The sequence below is a fragment of the Dromiciops gliroides genome, chromosome 2 (assembly GCF_019393635.1).
Source record: "Dromiciops gliroides isolate mDroGli1 chromosome 2, mDroGli1.pri, whole genome shotgun sequence".
Taxonomy (NCBI): Eukaryota; Metazoa; Chordata; class Mammalia; order Microbiotheria; family Microbiotheriidae; genus Dromiciops; species Dromiciops gliroides.
The window spans coordinates 128,838,420-128,856,049 of NC_057862.1; the positions used below are offsets into that span (position 1 = coordinate 128,838,420).

The 17,630-nt window shown below is 40.7% G+C and overlaps 1 protein-coding gene across 5 annotated transcripts in view; it reads left to right on the forward strand.

The window, feature by feature from the left end:
- Positions 1-17,630, forward strand: part of CHD2 (chromodomain helicase DNA binding protein 2) — a 190,046-nt gene that overhangs the window by 25,214 nt on the left and 147,202 nt on the right. For 3 of the 5 annotated variants that reach the window (XM_043983506.1, XM_043983505.1, XM_043983501.1), the window contains exon 1: positions 15,979-16,402. The exons of 1 other annotated variant lie outside the window; for it this stretch is intronic. The gene's annotated coding sequence lies outside the window, so the exon portion shown is untranslated. Of the gene's footprint in view, positions 1-15,978; positions 16,403-16,491; positions 16,698-17,630 lie in introns of those variants that run through there. One more of the 5 variants, XM_043983503.1, reaches the window with a different exon arrangement.

Sequence of the window (17,630 nt, forward strand, 5' to 3'; positions counted from 1 at the left end):
CTGGTACTATCTTTTAAAGACCAAAGCACAGTACTGGCTACTAGTAGATATTCAAGAGATCTTTATTGAATTGAACTGTTGAAAGATATGTTGAATATAACCTATATCAGATTGCTTTCTGTCTTGAGAAGTGGGGAGGGAAAGAAGAGAAGGAGAAAAATTCGGGAACTCAAAATCTTGTAAACCAAATGTTGAAAACCATCTTTAGGGGGTGGCCAGGTGGCGCAGTGGATAAAGCACCAGCCCTGGATTCAGGAGTACCTGAGTTCAAATCTAGCCTCAGACACTTGACACTTACCAGCTGTGTGACCCTGGGCAAGTCACTTAACCCCCATTGCCCTGCAAAAAAACCCAAAAACAAAAACAAAAAAAAAGAAAACCATCTTTACATGTAACTGGAAAAAAAATAAAATGCTATTAATATTGAAAAAAAAAGAAAGATATGTTGATGGAGGCTAGAAAATGCAGATGATGTGGGGAACAGTAATAAGGAAGCAGAACACAGAGTTGGCTTTAGGGAAAGTCACTGAACCTTAAAAGATGCCAACCTTGGTGGGAAGACATCAATATGATTGTACTGGGGTGAAGGTTAGGCTATAGCTTTCAGGGTTGAGGAACGGGATTAATTTCTTTATTTTTTGTCTTTAGCCATAAGGCAGTATAGTGTTCTTTCCTCATCCTGCTCTACCAAAATTACTTTATATTTATTTTGTATATAGATTTTGTTTTGTTTTGTTTTTTTAGTGAGGCAATTGGGCTTAAGTGACTTGCCCAGGGTCACACAGCTAGTAAGTGTTAAGTGTCTGAGGCCGGATTTGAACTCAGGTACTCCTAACTCCAGGGCCAGTGCTCCATCCACTTGTATATAGATTTTTATTGACTTACCTGTGTAAGCTTCCTCCTTTCCTCACCCCAAAACCCTTAGAATGGAATCTCTTTGAAGGTAAGGACTTTTTTTTGTATGTGTGCTTTTGTATTCCCAGTGTCTAGCACTGCTACTTTTTGAATGAATGAATGAGTATAAAGGTTTGATGAAACAAGGCCCCCTACACGAAGTATGTTTCCTCCTTGTTCCATTTAATATGACTCAAATATAGGAGACCTATGTAACATGACTGCATTGATTGTACCACAACCAATCTCTTAAATTGACGAAATAATAATGGTGCTTCTTCTGTGCACAGCAATGTGTTAGGTGCTGGAAGAAACACAAAGATGAAAAAGACAAAGTTCATTTTCTCATGACATAGGCTTATGTGCTATAAATGAACACATGAACATTTATAAATGTTATAAAAACAGATCATAAATGTATAAGAAAAATACAAAATGCTATGAAAGGTCTGAGGAAGGAAAGATCAATTCTGATGAGGGGAGGAGGAAAGTGACATTTTAAACTGGCTCTTAGGAGTTGGGTGGAGAAAGGAGGAAGGACATTCCAAGCAGAGGAATGGAAGAGAAAATGGACTATTAATGAACAACTGCAAATAGTCCAATTTAGCTGTAGCACAGGATAGTCATTTAGGAAGTAGGTTGGTGTCTGGTTGTGGGAAACTTTAAATTTGGCTCCAAGGAGACTGATTTTTATGTTCTAATCAATAGGAAGTTACTAAACAGGTTGTTGGGGTTTATTGAGGTAATTCGGGTTAAGTGACTTGCCCAGGGTCACACAGCTAGTAAGTGTCAAGTGTTTGAGGTCAGATTTGAATCCAGGTCTTCTTCTTTTTTTTTTTTTGGTGGGGCAATGGGGGTTAAGTGACTTGCCCAAGGTCATACAGCTAGTAAGTGTCAAGTGTCTGAGGCTGGATTTGAACTCAGGTCCTCCTGAATCCAGGGCCGGTGCTTTATCCACTGCGCCACCTAGCCGCCCCCCGAATCCAGGTCTTCTTGACTCCAGGGCTGGTGCTCTATCTACCATACCACCTAGCTGCCCCACCCAACAGTATTTTTAAAAAAATATTTTTTTTATTGTTTAATAGTATTTTATTTTTTCCAATCACATATATAGTTTTCATTATTCATTTTTGTAAGATTTTGGGTTCCAAATTTTTCTTTCTTCCCCCCCATTCCTTCCCCCTTTCCCAAGATAGCAAGCAATCTCATGTAGATTATATAGTACAATCATGTTAAACATATTTTAATATTAGTCATGTTGTAAAAGAAGAATCAGAACAAAAAGGGAAAAAAGCACAAGAAAGAAGAAACAAAACAGCAACAACAACAACAAAAATGAAAATAGTATGCTTTGATCTGCATTGACTCCATAGTTCTTTTTCTGGACGTGGAGATCATTTTTCATCATGAGTCTTTTGGAATTGTCTTGAATCATTGTATTGCTAAGAAGAACTAAGTCTACCACAGTTGATCATCACACAATGTTGTTGTTACTGTGTACAATGTTCTCCTGGTTCTCCTCATTTCACTAATCATCCGTTCATGTAAGTCTTCCCAGGTTTTTCTGAAATCTGCCTCCCCTTCATTTCTTTCAGCATAATAGTATTCCATTACATTCATATATCACAACTTGTTCAGCCATTCCCAACCGATGGGCATCCCCTCAATATGAAATTTTCAAAAATAATTTTTATTGAGGACACACATAGTTTTAAAAATGTATTTGTAAATTTTGGACTTAACCATCAAAAAAAAAAGGGTTCCCAAATAGGCAGCAAAACATAAAAAGGGGATTATATGTGAAACCATGAATCTCTCATTCATAATGGTTACTTAAAAAACCCTTTATAATAAATTCTATACATGTCTTTCAAATTCTATACATAACTTTCTATTCATGACTCCTGCCTGTTTGGACTTCCTTTTGAACTTCCTTCTGTTCTCTTCTATTTTTCATTACTATTGTTAGTTAACCTTCTCACTGACCTTGTTTCCAATTAAAAACCAAAAGAAAATTTTTAAAAACTTGTAACAAATAAGCATAGACAAGCAAAACTAATCCACATAGTGGCCATGTCCAAAAACCTATATGTCTTTTTCCATTCCTTTTATCTATCATCTCTCTGTCAGGAGGTGGGTAATATGCTTCATCACAGTTCCTTTGGAAAAATGATTGATCAGAGTTCTTAAGTCTTACAAAGTTGTTTTTCTTAATAATGCTAATGAATCATTCCCCTGCTTTTGTTTACTTCACTCTGAATTAGTTCACCCCAGATTCTCTGAAATAATCTCTTTTGTCAATAATATTCTATTACATTCATATCCTATAGTTTGTTCAGCTATTACTGAATTGTCCAAGAGGAAATTTAAGGCACCACTTATACTCTAGCTCTTTTCTTTTTTCCTCTTTTAAACTATCCTGGATGAATAGTTTTTAACAGTGACATGATCAGTCCTGCAAATAAGGATGATTCATCTGGCAGCTAGTAGGTGTTATGGATTATAGGGGCCAGAGACAGAATGAATGATTTGGAAGCTAATGCTAGAGTCTAGGCAGATAGCAACAAAGGAACATACTAGGGTGATATCAGTGGGAATAGAGAGAAGATGGATGTTGAGAGAGAATGTAGGACTGAATCAACAACTGCACTCAGCAACTTTTTGGATATTGAAGATCTGGGAGAGGGAGAAGCAGGAAGTAGTTTTCAAATGGGTTACTGGGTGAACAGAGGTGCTATTGACAGAGATAGGGAAGTCAGAATGAAAAGCATTATGGGGCAATAATTTTAGTTTTAGGTATACTGAATTTGATGTGGGGGGAGGATAAAGTGGATATATGCTGAAGACAGTTGGTCTGGGGCTCAGTAGAAAGATCTCATTTAGACAAATAGGCACAAGTCATCCAGATAGAGGAGAGGGTTAAAGCAGTGGGAATGGATGACATTGCTAAGAGAGAGGATAGAGAAAGAAGAGGGTCATGGACAGAATCTGGGGAGACCCCTAGGATTATGGAATCATGAAAAAGAAAATGGAATGATGGGAGATAGAAGTAAGGAATACAGAAGTGGTCATTGCAGCAAGAGGACACACATGGTGTATATGGAAATATTTCTGTCATGTTGACAGATCTAGTTAGTGAACACCCACTAAACATTAGGAGTGCTCTAGAGCAGAGATGGTGAGTATAGTGCTTTTAGGCAGCATGAGGCCACAACACTCAAGGGCAGTCCGACCAGATTAAATTGTAATTGGGAAATGTTTAACAAAATAAATAAAAATGAAATAGACCATAGATAATGTTAACACGTGGTTTTCTAAGTCAATATGCTGCTGGCAGGGATCCTTAGATACAGTTTGTTGTTGTTCTTAAGTGAGTCTTATGGCCCCATTTGGGTTTATTTTTTGTTGTTTTTTTTTTTTTTTCTAGCAAATGTACTGGAGTAGTTTGCCATTTCCTTGTCTGGCTCCTTTTACAGATGAGGAAACTGAGGCAAGTAGTGTTAAATGACTTGCTAAGGGTCACACAGCTAGGAAGTAAGTGTCTGAGGGCGGATTTGAACTCAGGTTTTCCTGACTTCAGGATCAGTCCTCTAGCCACTGAGCCATCTAACTGCCTCAGATACAGTTTAGTGACTCCATTTGTATATGAGTCTGATTCCACTGCTGTAGATCACTATTCCTCAAACTCTTCCACATACTTGGATCATTCTAAGTATTGAAAAATACCTTGTGACCTACTTTTCTCAACTGATCCTAACTGTGACTGTAAATAGTGACTCATCAAAATTAATAGGAGGGGGGCAGCTAGATAGCACAGTGGTAAAGCACCGGCCCTGGATTCTGGAGTACCTGAGTTCAAATCCGGCCTCAGACACTTGACACTTACTAGCTGTGTGACCCTGGGCAAGTCACTTAACCCTCATTGCCCTGCAAAAAACAAAACAAAAACAAAAACAAATTAATAGGAGGAATGTTCATAGTCTTAATATTATACCAGTGAAATTTCATACGTTTCTTTTTTTTTCTTTTCTTTTCTTTTTTTGGGCAGGGCAAATGGGGTTAAGTGACTTGCCCAGGGTCACACAGCTAGTAAGTGTCTGAGGCTGGATTTGAACTCAGGTCCTCCTGAATCCAGGGCTGGTGCTCTATCCTCTGCGCCACCTAGCCGCCCTGATTTCATACTTTTATGACCTATTTGTTCCAGAAACAAAAATAAAAACATGGCCATCTAAAATTACTGTTCCAAGAACCAAACCATGTACCATGTGGAGGATCTTTGATCACTGCTAGTGATACACAGGTTACACTGCATTTAACCACACACATATTAAAACATTCTAAAAAATAGACAAATGTAGGAAGCATTATCATATAGGTGAGAGTCAATAGAGAGGTGGTCTTAAAGCCAGCATGACCTGGGTTCAAGTCCTGCTTCTGACATAGACTAGCTACATGACCTCATGTGAGTCACTTAACCTCTTAGTGCTCTTGGTAATCCTCTAAGACCAGGGTTTTTTGGTTTGTTTGTTTTGTTTGTTTTTGCAGGGCAATGAAGGTTAAGTGACTTGCCCAGGGTCACACAATTAGTAAGTGTCAATTGTCTGAGTCTGGATTTGAATTCAGGTCTTCCTGACTCCAAGTCTGGTTCTCTATCTACTGTACCACCTACCTGCCCCCAACACCAGGGTTCTTAACATGAGGTCCATAAACTTTTTTTTTCTAAAATTTTGATGACTATATTTCATCATAATTAATTACTTTATAATCCTGTATATTTTATTTTATGCATTAAAATATTCTGAGAAGGGGTCTTAGGCCTTACCAGTTGCCAAAGAAGTCTGTGACAGAAAAAGGGTTTTAACAACCACCATATTTCACTCCTGTTCCCTCTTAGTGTTCAATTTGCCTAGTTCTGCTTTTCTGGAAAGCACATCCTGATTTTTCTTTTCTTAGGTGCTATTTTAGTTGATTGGTCTTGGATGTGGAGAGGGATTCCCTAGATTGCTAGGTAACAACTGAGCTATGGACCAGTGTAGGCTGAATGCTGGTCACGTGTTAAGGGAGAAAAATAGAGAATGTACAGAATTATTGTTATTATTTCCCTGTTGTTTTAAATTGGGATTGTAGTTATCACAGTCTACGGGTGAGAAGTGTTTACATATATTTTGTGACCTCTTTTCCCCTTGCACTTTGTGGTATGGTAGAAAAGACAGGGGAACAGGAACTAGTCCAGCTTTAGACTAGGAGAATGGAGTCTATGGCATCCAATCAACAAATACTTATTAGGCTTTAATTTTGTGTAGGGTCCAATAATGAGAATGGGAAGGAAGGGGGAAAGGAACAAGCAATTATCAAACGCCTACTAAACTACACTAAACTTTACATATATTCTCTCACTTAAGATAATAGTTGCTAATCTCTAGTCTTAATACATCAGCTAACTAGGTGTATGACCCTGTACAAGTCACAACCTTTCTTTCTCATCAGTTAAAGTTATTTTTTTAAAAAGGATAATACCTGTTTGTGTGTGTGTGTGTGTGTGTGTTGTTGTTGTTGTTCTCATCGAGGGGTGAAGATGAAACAACATTCACCAAGACAGATGCACCTTGGGAAGAAGAAAGCATTTTCCAGGGTGAAAAGGGTGTGTAAAGTAGACTCTTGAACTTGCTGTAGTAATTCAAGTGGAGGAGGGAGAGAACAGTGAAGGCATAGTGTTGTACCAGTCATGCAGAACCTGTAGGATGAAGAGAGCTGCATTGGCATTTAAAGCCTCCTTTAGCCTAGCTCCAGCCTACCTTTCCAGGCTTATTTCACATGACTGCCCTTTACACACCCTCTGTGCAAACCAAACTGGCCTCTTATTCCCTATGACTCTCCATTGCCCCTCCCCAGTCCCCCTTTGCAATGCACTTCTTACTCACCTTTGGCTCTTAGAATCTTACTCAGAGGTCTTCTCCTATGAGGACCCTTTGCTGATCTCCATAGTTGTGCATGTGTTCTCACTTCTCTAATTAATTTGTACTTATTTCATGGGATCATGCATTAGAGCAGCAAGGGATCTTGGAGGTCCTCTAGATCGAGCAACTCAGTCATTCTGTGGATAAAGAAACTGAGGCAGAGGGGCAGCTAGGTGGTGCAGTGGGTAGAGCAAAGACCCTGGAATCAGGAGTACCTGAGTTCAAATTTGGCCTCAGACACTTAACACTTTACTAGCTGTGTGACCCTGGGCAAGTCACTTAACCCCAATTGCCTCATTAAAAAAAAAAAAGAAACTGAGGCAGAGACTGAGAGAAGTTCAGTGATTTACACAAGAGTACACAGATAGTAATTAAGAGAGTCAGGATTTAAATTCACATCCTCTGCTCTGGAGACAGCCTTCTTTTTGTTACATCATTTAGCTGAATATGGCCTATATTCCCTCTAATATGAAGTTGTAAGGGACTGTTTTTCATGTTATCTCTGATTCCCAAACACTAGCTCAGTGTCAACAACTAGGTTATGTAGTAAAGAGAACATAAGACTTAGAGTTAGAAAGACCTGTATTCAAATCCTACCTCCCACATTTACTAGCAATATGACCCTGGACAAGTTAAAAACCTCTTTCAGATTCAGTTTTCTCATCTGTAAAATGAAGATAATTATGCTGCTTCATAGAGTTGAGGTGAGGATCAAATGAGATAATATATGTAAAATATCAATATCAATATTGAATACAAAATGAGATACCATATGTAAAATAATTTATAAGCCCTAAAGTATAAAAGAAATATTTACCATTCATTATAATTAATAAATACTTACTAAAATATTGTTGAATATAATTCAAGAAACTATCTGAGTGAGATGCACAGTTAGCAAATGTTTAAGTTTGAAGACAATGCCTTAGCAATAATTTTTGCTAAAAGTAGATTATATATAATCTCCTTGACAAAGAAAGACCTATCTATGGAAAGTACCCAGGAAGATGTCAATAAATCAATAAATATTTCAGTACATACTGTGTGCCAGGCACTGTGTTGGGCAGTTAGGGGTACAAATACTAAAGGCCCTCAAGTGTATTTTTCTACTTGTATCTTACTTAATAAAAGGCAAGTAGGTACATCTGAGCAGTCCTCAATGAAAAAGGAAAGAAAACAACTGGATTGCTGTCTTTTGCCCCCCAAAAAAGCTGGGGTCTTACAAGTTCAGCTAAAGAGGATGGGGATTGGCAAAAACAAAAATCAGGTGGACATAATACTAGTTCAGAGAGGACAGCAAAGACAGGGAGGAATAGTCAGGTACTATAAATAAAGGCAGGCAAAGAGTCCAGAGGTCAGACAGTAGAGATAAATAAGTTAGGATTCTCTGTGCAATGAAAGATCAGTTAGGTACCCAGCCTGAAGACAAGAAAAAAGAGATCAAGATCTAGGTTAGATATCTGATGCAGTCTAGTTAAACTGGACCTTCTCCTAGAGGGAAGGGAGGAGACAGGTAGACAGAAATAGCTAGAATGACTGATGAGTTCATAAGAGTAGCCCTGGACACCAAAGGAATTCTACCAATTCTTGTTTTCAGCTGGACCTCTAGACCTCATTAATCAAGGGGCCAATGATGCAATCCAGTTAGACTGGGTCCCTCAGGGAGGCTGTGGACTATGTAAATAAATACAAACTCCTGGAAAGACTTACAAAAGTAACTCTGAAAGAAATAAGGGTGATTGTTCAGTTAAAGTGGTATTGGGGGGGAAATGGAAAACAGATATTAATTAAGGATTAACAAAAGACAAAGCGAGAAAATATCAGGAAGAAGAGAGGAAGAATAGCCCTACAGTATTTCTGAAGAAACTGCTTTGTCTGAGAACAGGCAGGGAAATGCAAAGAAAGAGATTAAAGAGAATGACTAGCCCATTACAAAAGGGTTCCAAGATAATCTATAAAGAAATAGAAGACTTGGATTCTAATCACAGAGGTGTGACCAGTTTTTGTCTTTTAACCTTACTGGTTCTAAATTTCCTCAGCTTTAAAACCGAGAAGCTTGGACACAATTATCTCTAAGGTTCCATCTAGCTCTAAAATTCTATGATCTTATAGCCTAGAGGCAAAGTCTTTGGGAAAGAAATACCTGATCCCTCCATGCAAGTTGGAAGATATTAGTGAAATGGTTGGGGAGTCTTCTAACTGCTAGGCTACATTTTACTACAACTTCTGCCCTTAAACTGCTCAAAATGCATGGATCCCTTCCTTTTTGTCTTCATTTCATCTAAAGGCCCATATTATTTGCTATGCAAAAAGAACTTTGACAAGATTTTTGTTGTTGTTGTTGTTGTTTTGCAGGGCAATGAGAGTTAAGTGACTTGAGCAGGGTCACACAGCTAGTGTCAAATGTTTGAGGTCAGATTTGAACTCAGGTCCTCCTGAATCCAGGGCTGGTGCTTTAAACAAGATTTTTTAAATGTTGAGACTCATAGGTCTTGAGTTGCCAGGGATTTGAGAGGTTATTTAAACCAGTTTCCTGATTTTGCAGATGAAGAAACTGAAACCCAGAGATTTTCAGTAACTCATCCACACAGGTGCTTAGTGTCAGGGTGAGGATATGAACTCAGGTCCTCTGATTCCAAATCTAATACTTTTCTTATTGTATCACACTTGCTTTGGAAAAGAGCTTTCTTTTGTTCTATGAATATTAGAAAAGATAGGGGCAGGGCAGCTAGATGGCGCAGTGGATAGAGCACCGGCCCTGGAGTCAGGAGTACCTGAGTTCAAATCCAACCTCAGACACTTAACACTTACTAGCTGTTTGACCCTGGGCAAGTCACTTAACCCCAATTGCCTCACTAAAAAAGAAAAGAAAAAGATAGGGAACAAGGATAAGGGAAGAAATCACAAGGAAAGACATTCTAAAAGAAAATGAGAATAATAAGGGTAATCGACAACACTTAAAGCTTCCTCAAGCTCCTGTTATGTACAACAATTGCATCTACTAGTGAATAGAGTAATAGAATGCTGGACTCAGAGCCTGGAAGGTCTAGGCTAGATTCCTGCTTTTATGATTATCAGCAAGCCATAGAATCACATAAACACGGAGATTTGGAAGAGACCTCAGCAGTCATCTAGTTTAATGAAAGGCTTCATGAAAGGCATTGCCACTATCACATACCCAATAAGTGGTCATTCAGTTGTTGGGGATGGATGAACCTTATTACAGAGGAGCAAAATGCTCCTCTGAGGCAATCCCCATGTGGATTTTGGAGTATCCCTAGTCATTCTGTAGCTAGTTCTGGAATCTGGGGGTGTAGGTAGGGGGCACAGTGGATAGAACAAGGGGCTTGGGGTCAGGAAGACTCTTCTTTGTGAGTTCAAATCCTGCCTCAGACATTTCCTAGCTGTGTGACCCTCAGCAAGTCACTTAACTCTGCCTTAGTTTCCTCACCTATAAAATGAGTTGGATAAGGAAATGGCAAACCACTTTGCCAAGGAAATCCTAAATGGGGACATAAAGAGTCAGATACAACCGGACAATAACAATAACAAGCTAGTTCTATTCCACTAACCATATGGTGAAGAGAAGTTTTTTTGATTTGCTATGGAGACAGAATATATTCAAAAGGTCTCTAGTTAGCCAGGTCCTTGGTGCAGGCTCTTTCTAGATTAGAGAAGGAAGATGGACTTCTTAGGGCCTCCTGTTAGGGGAAAGGCCTTGAGTCCTCTTTCCCCTAAACCCAGCATGGAGCTGATAGTACATGATGGTCTCATTGCTTCTGTCTCTTGTTGTGTCCATTCTTTTCCACTTTTCTGTGAATGTCATTAGAGATGGCTGTGATCTTATGATGCTTCATCATGATATGGAGATGATTGAATTCTTGAAGACTATGCTAGCACAAGTTCAGACAGATCCTACTACATTGGAGAAGATTTGAATATGGGTTTAGTAATGGACTATATGTTTGTCATTTGAAGATCACCCTAGATAAGTTCAGACAGCATCATCAATGTACTATTGTACTAGCTTCCTAATTGTTCTCCCTGTTCCCATCTTTCCTCACTTGAATCAATCCTCCACACAGGTGCCAAAATAATCTTCCTAGGGAACGAGTCTATTCGTGTCACTCCCTTACTACAAATCCTTGCTGTAGGTCCTCTTAAACTATGACTTCAGTGATTCATTTCAAAATGTCTGGTTTGTGGTTTCTCTGATCCTCCTTATATGTAGAAGGATGTATTTGCTTCTTAAAAATTTCTAACTGCAAATACTATCCTTGCTGTAAAATGTAAATGAATTGATATTGATTGTTAGAAATATATGTGCATACACATTGATACACAGCTATTCTAGTGATTAAACTCTTCTTCCTCTTGATAAGATCTTTGTGTATAGGAAGCTTATTCTCTCTGGCCTATAGATCTGTGTTAACATTTGTAGCACTTCCTCTGGGGCTAACTCTTTAACTCATACTTGCATTGACAGGCCAGGTACCTTACTGGCGTGTTTCCTGTTATTAAGCAGTAATGGACTTATTAACTTTTTTTTTTTAGTGAGGCAATTGGGGTTAAGTGACTTGCCCAGGGTCACACAGCTAGTAAGTGTCAAGTGTCTGAGGCCGGATTTGAACTCAGGTACTCCTTACTCCAGGGCTGGTGCTCTATCCACTGCGCCACCTAGCTGCCCCTTATTAACTTTTCAAAGAAGAATTTACTGAGAAAGTAATAGCAAGAACAGTTCATACAAAACACTCACTCAAAACTAGAGGGCATTCTCCTTAACTCACAAGGTCCTTGAGGAGAGTAGGCTCCAACTTAATCTATAATGGGAGTTAGGCACATATGGGACCAAAGAGTACTTTTTAATTCCTGACCCTAGGAGTCCTTTTCTCTTTTCTCTTGCATGAATCTTCCCTTGAGTGTAACCCTTTGCTAGGCTCTGAGGATGGGTATTATTTTTTAGTCCATAGCTATACTTCTTTCCAACAAGAAGGATGGTGATCTCTGAAGCTGCCACCATCCTCAGATGAGGATTTTCCCACATCTATCTTTAGGTAATTTCTCTATTGTTAACAACTACCCCTGGCCTGATTGCCAGTGGGCTTGTGGCTGGCCATGATGGACAGCCCAAACTCCTCTCAGAATACTCATTCATCTAATATCAGAAAATAATGTATACAAAAGAGGGGAAGCTAGGTGGCACAGTGGATAAAGTGCCAGCCCTGGATTCAGGAGGACCTGAGTTCAAATCTGGCCTCAGATACTTGACACTTACTACCAGTGTGACCCTGAGCAAGTCATTTAACCCTCATTGCCCTGCCAAAAAAGAAAAAAAAAAGAATGTATACAAAAGAAACAGAGGTGCTATGTTCTCAAAGACATGTAGTAGTTTGGGAGGAGATAGGGCAGCCACCAGTGCTTCCTCTGCCTGGCAGATCACAGCAGTCTTTACCTTTCTTGCCATCAGGTAGGAAAAGAGACTCAGAGATAGGTGGGTTGTTCCTCTGGTATTTACACTCAGATCAGGCTTAGCATTATCAATAATGACCCACCCTAGGGTCTGTGAAAAAGAGGGAACAACTCTAACACATAGGAGAGAGACCTAATGTATACAAAAGGGAAAGCTGGGATGCCACTGTTGTAAGGCATTACCACACCACCTCTATGATCTGAATGCATATTTAGAGTAGGTACAGCATACCCTTCAGTCTCCAGCTTATTGTAGAAGTATCCTTAAATAAATATTTTCAGGAATGTAAGTCTTGTGCATGGGTTTTCCCCTTCTATAGTGCAGATACTGGGTTACCATGTAATCACTCATTGGAGAGGTATTTGCTCCAAATTGTAGGAATTGAAATAGGTAGGAGAAACCAATCAAGTCTCCTCATTTTAAGGTCCTCATTGCAAATGCTATAGGGAGTGGCACTAATTTTATCCTTCTATAATTGCCTATTGCTTCTAGGATAAAATATAAGCTCCTAAGACTAGCATTCAAATTACTCTGCAATCTGACTCCAACCTTCCTTTCCAGTCTTATTTTATATTGTTTCCTTGAATATACTACATCCCATTAAAACTGGACTACTAACTATATCCTGACTTTGACAGTCTAACTCCTAACTCTGTGCATTCATAAGCTGTTCTTCATGCATTCTTATCTTTTGTATGTCACAAGCCTGTCTTCTTTCAAGGCTTACTTAGCTCAGGCACCACCATGATCCTTTTTATTCCCAATTCCCTTAGTTTTTATTACTTTCTTCCTACACGAAGTTGCTTGTATTACATTTATTTGTGTGCATACCGTCCACCTCCTCCACCTCCAAGTAGAATGTAAACTTCTTGGAGACAGGAACTCTTTTTCATTGTGTCTCTGATTTCCAGCAACTAGTTTAGTACCTTACACATAGTATAAGAGCACAGTATCCTAGATTTAGAGCTAGATGAGACATTGAATCCAACCCTCTTATGTTACAGATAAGAAAAATAAGATCTGCTAAAGTGACTTACTCCAGGTCATATAGTTAGTAAGCAGTAGAGCTGGGATTTGAACCCAAGTTCTCTGACTCCAAATCTCCCACCCTTTCACTGTACTACCAAGCTCTTTTTTTTTGGATTGAATTGACTGACTAGAATGTTGGCCACTTACATGGTTACAGCAACCCATGAACATTGTCTATGAAGGGAATGAATGGTAGGATTGCAATCTGCTTGGTGGGGCAAATGGTCACATCAAAGAAAAAGCTATTTTGAGCTCTTTTTGTAGTGGTTAAGAATTGGAAATCAAAGGGACGACCATCAACTAGGGAATGGATAAACAATCTGTGGCATATGATTGTAATGGAATATTATTGTGCTATAAAAAATGACAAGCAGGATAATTTCAGAAAGGCCTGGAAAGACTTGTATGAACTGATCTATAGTGAAGTGAGCAGAAGCAGAACATTATGCAGAATGACAGCAATATTGTTTGATGAAGAACTGTGAATGGCTTAACTATTGTCAGCAATACAATGATACAAGACAATCCCAAAGGACTAATGATGAAGCATATTATCCACCTCCAAAGAAAGAACTGAGTTTTCTAGTACAAAATGACTAATATGGTAATGTTTTACATAATCGCACATATATAACCTATATCTGCTTACTGACTCAGGGAGGGGGGAAAGGGAGGAGGGAAGGAGGGATAGAATTTGGAACTCAAAAATGTAAATAAAAATGTTTATTATTAAAAAAAAGAGAAAAGCCAGGGCAGCTAGGTGGCACAGTGGATAAATCACCAGCCCTGGATTCAGGAGTACCTGAGTTCAAATCTGGCCTCATACACTTGACACTAGCTGTGTGATCCTGGGCAAGTCACTTAACCCTCGTTGCCCTGCCCCCCCCCCCCCCCAAAGTGGGACTTACTGCCTACTGTGCAAAAGAAAAAGGAAAAACCTTTTTTGAAGTATGTACAATGTACCATGGGGAGATTAAAAACAAAAACACTGTATGTAGCCCTTATTGCTCCCCAGGGAGTTTACTTTCTAATAGGCATGTTAAGCTGTAGCCAAATAAAAATGATGTGAATAGTTGTTGAGAGACAGGTATATTAATGAACTATGCTCAATTCCTTTATTCAGGGTAGTTTTTCCCAACCCCTGCTTGAGAAATACTGCTTCAAGAGATTACATGAAATCCAGATTAGCTAAGATTATGTTTGCTGATTTTATTAAGACTTCAGGCCAAAAAAAAAAAAAAGACTTCAGGCAAAGTGAAGGTAATAGAAGGCAGTCCCCTAGAGATATTTCTTGGGCTTTACTAGTAAGGTGTCAGTATAATAAATATGGAGAATGTTATTACAATATTTCGCTGGGGAGACAGGATACCTTAGTAGTTCAGAAACGGACATATAGTGGAGGCCTCAGTTGGACCACAGTAAATTCTGGTGGTTTGGTAGTTTGGTGGAACTCTACTTTTTCCTATCACTTGTGGCTGTTTCTCCTTGTCTCTTCTTGGAGCCTGAAGTTTTAAATGGTGTTATTAATAGTCTTTGGTATTTTCAGAGGAAAGGTATTAAACTGCTTCTACTAGAGTACTGTGAAGAGGAAACCTTTTTGATGAGAGGTTATGGAAGGAGCACAGGAGTCAGAAAAGCTAAGTTTGTGATTTCTTGAAAGGGACAAATGCTGGATTTGTTCCCTGGTTCCTTCTATTACTACCTGTATGACTTTGAGGAAGTCACAACTTCTCTGGGCCTGTTTCCTTATTCAGTGAAGGAGTTGGACTACATGACACTGAAGGTTCCTTTTAGAACTAAATCTATCATTTCTAATCGTCAATGTTTTTCTTTCTCGTTGTTCTAAAGGCCCATGGACTGGTCATGGTCGAGCAATTCCTGTGCTAGTTATTTAGTCTTGAGCAACGGTGGGGAAAATGACACAGGAGAAATCACTAATAGAAGCAAATGGCACTTGTTCCTTATTGCTTTGTTAAAGTTTTAATGAACGTTTAAAGTATTTTGAAGCTTATGGCTATTTGCATGATCTCATTTAAAAATGTGTTTATTTGAATGCTCCTTTTTATTAATGGTTATTAATTTTAGAATTAAAAGAATACTAAAAAAAAAATACCAGGTTAAAGAGGAAGTGATGGGGAATGTCTGGGGCGACCAACCCTGAGCGGCCCCTCAATTCAGAACCCAGCGCTTTGAGCACCAGCCAATGGGAAGCTGAGGGCCAAGTAAAGAAGAAAGCAGAGCGGAGGGACGTAGCAATTGGCAAGAGAAGAAACCTATCAGCCCGTAGGAAAGAGGTGGGATCAGGCTTAGCCAATAGGAAGGGCAGAGTTGTTGTTGGGTGGTGAAGAACGTTTTCGGGCGTGCGCGCGGCCGCTGCTCGGATGGGGGAAAGATGGAAGGAGCTCGAGCCAATGGGAGCCATCGGTGGCTACGCGCGCTAGTGCGCGCCCCGTTGCGTTAGGGGCGAGTTAGGTTGCATGGGGGAAGGGGGGGGGCGGGTTGGAGCGCTGTGGAGCTCCTGCTGCCGCTGCTGCAGCCGCCGCCGCCGCCGCAGCGAAGGGGCCATGTTGTGTGGTGTGTGTGGGGCGGGGAGGGGGGAGGAGGAGGAGGAGGAGGGAGTAACACAGAGAGAGGAGACGGGAGAGAGACACCACACACACACGGCACAAGATGGCCGGAGAGGCAGCAGCACCCCGAGCTGTCAGGCGCTCCGCTGCGGTGGCGGCGGGATGCGGACGGCCCGGCGAGGAGCCGCGCCTGGCCCGCCCGGGGCTCTCGGAGGGGCGCGGCGGCGGGGGTCCGCCGAGCTTCGGCGCACCGGGGGTTTCCAGGGGCCGCAGAGGAAAGCGATCGGGTCGGAGGGGGGCCGGTAGGCTGTAGCTGCGGCTGCCGCGGCCGCTGCGGCACTCGCCCGGTGCGGACTCCGTCCCTGGCGCCCTCGGCCCTGGGCCGGCCGCAGGAGGCGCGGCGAGGGTCGTCGCCCGTCGGGTTCGGGGGAGGCCGGCCGTGAGGAGAGCTCGGGGGGTCGGGGTCCCTGCCACCCTTGGATCGGGTAAGTCTCCTTTCTCTACGCCTTTTATTGTCCTTTGTCCTTGAGAGGAAAAACAAAATGTCCTTGAGCTTCAGAGGAGGGGGGGGAGGAGGGGACGCCTGTCGGCGGCGCTCCCTGCTCTGCACAGGGGCTGCTCGCCCCAGCCCCGAGACTCACCACCTCCCCCGAGCCAGGGGTGCGGAGAGGGGCATTTGTCCGGGCGCCCCAGAAGGGTGCATTTGCTGCCAGGGGGTTATGGAGGCTCTCCCGGTTCTGGAGCTAGGGGGAAGGGAGGGGAGAAGAGCGAAGGATCGAGGTGTGTGTGTGTGGGGGAAGCTGGTGCTTACTGCTGCAGAGACCGCAGAGTGGGGTGGGGGGTGGGGGGGTGGGGGGGTGGGGTGGGGGGCTTGTGAATTGTCCCCACTCCCAAACCTGGGGACTCTGTCTGAAGAAGGGGATGGATGAGAGTGATGATGTTGTAGGCTGGGGATGGAGTCACCCTAAAGGGGAGACATGTTAAGAGAATTGTCTTTTTGCTCCTGTTTGTAAATTACCGTGTTGTGGGGGGCACCCTTTCAATTCTGCTTTTAGAGCTTTTTATGGTTCTTCCTCTGGAGATTAGGAATGTAATTGCTACGGTTTAAATGACTGATAGAACCTTGTCTGTGTTTTTAAAAATAAAACTTGGGGTTTTTTTTTTTTGGGGTGTTGGCTTTTAACTCTTTCCAAGCCATTCCAGAAAATGGACTGCAGGATTATATAGTCTAAGATATTTTGGAGTACTATTTAAAAAAAATATTCGTCTTAAAGAATAAATGTCTAAATTGAATTCAATGCTTTTGAAAATAAGTTTCAGGAATGTTTCTATTTAAAAACAAACTTACTCCCTATATCTGCATACTTAATAAAGTATTCAATGACAAATGTATGGTTTAAATTTGATTATTGTGCTTAGAAAGGGAACGTAATGTGTATATCTTTAAACAGACACTACTACCTTCAGTTTTGTTTTTTAAAATTTGACATTAAGGTGAAAATATTTGACATCCTGTTTTCACCGTAGTGATTAACTGGGCTGTTTCTAATGGCTTTTATAGGTTATCAGTCGCCATTATCTGGAACTTCTTAAAATTCTGATCACCGTATTTAAGAACAACTAATAACTCAGAACTTACCTGAGTTGTTAGAGTTTTAAAAGTTCAATTGGAATAATTAAAAAAAAAATGTTCCATGACATGACAGGGAACTA